Here is a 1,193-nt window from a genome sequence, read left to right as displayed (position 1 = left end):
TTCATGCCCGTTGCTGGTTGGCTAACTAGCAACAGGGTCTTGCCAGCCAATGGAATTGTGTGATTACAAGCCAGGGGAATCCCATAAAAGAGGGCTCCCCTGGCCCAGAGAGCCAGTCCGGATTTACCTTATGCCTTGCCAATAAACCAAGAGCTGACTGTCACTCAACTCGTGTCTTACTGCCTGCGCGATCTAACACCAACAATCATGCATTTTTTGTTGTTTTTATCTGGTGGGATGTAGAGATAGTGACATGAAACAAATAAATAGGTATAATATAGGTTGTACCTGGCTCAATAATAGTAACTGCAAGAGGGATCTTGGAGTCCTAGTGGACAATCACTTAAATATGAGCCAGCAGTGTGCTGCAGCTGCCAAAAAAGTCAACACAGTTCTAGGCTGCATTAACAGAGGGACAGAATCAAAATCATGTGACATGTTAATATCACTTTATAATGCCTTGGTAAAACCACACTTGGAATATTGCATCCAGTTTTGGTCACTATGATATAAAAAAGATGTAGAACCTCTAGAAAGAGTGCAGAGAAGAGCAACAAAGATGATTAGGGGGCTGGAGGCGAAAACTTACAAGGAACGGTTGCTGGAATTGGGTATGTCTAGTTTAATGAAGAGAAGGATGAGGGGTGACTTGATAGCAGTCTTCCAACATCTAAGGAACTGCCGCAAAGAAGAGGGAGTAAACTTATTCTCTAATGGACCAGAAGACAAGACAAGAAACAATGGATGGAAACTAATCAAGGAGAGAAGCAACCTGGAATTAAGAAGAATCTTCCTAACAATCAGAACAATTAATCAGTGGCACAACTTGTCTCCAGAAGTTGTAGGTGCTCAACACTGAAGGTTTTTAAGAAGAGATTGGACAACCATTTGTCTGAAATGGTTTCAGGGTTTCCTGCTTGAATAGGGGGTTGGACTAGAAGATCTCCAAGGTCCCTTCCAACTCTGTTATTTTGTTAAACCCACCTTTAGTTCAGGAGGAGGGGACATGCTTACATCACAGGCTGTATCTGCATCCTTGCTATTTGTGATCTGTAGCCATTATTCTGTGAAACTTTGCACAGTTTTGCTTTTGTTAGAGACTTGTTTTGAATCTGTTCCCTGGAAGCATCTGCGGAAGGGAGGAAAACAGATTCCCCAGGGTCTTAGTTCATTCCTTCCATCTCTGGATGCAC

This window comes from Protobothrops mucrosquamatus, unplaced genomic scaffold (genome assembly GCF_001527695.2).
Source record: "Protobothrops mucrosquamatus isolate PMUCROS unplaced genomic scaffold, P.Mucros_1.0 scaffold11, whole genome shotgun sequence".
NCBI classification, from domain to species: domain Eukaryota; kingdom Metazoa; phylum Chordata; class Lepidosauria; order Squamata; family Viperidae; genus Protobothrops; species Protobothrops mucrosquamatus.
This window is presented reverse-complemented; position numbering follows the sequence as displayed.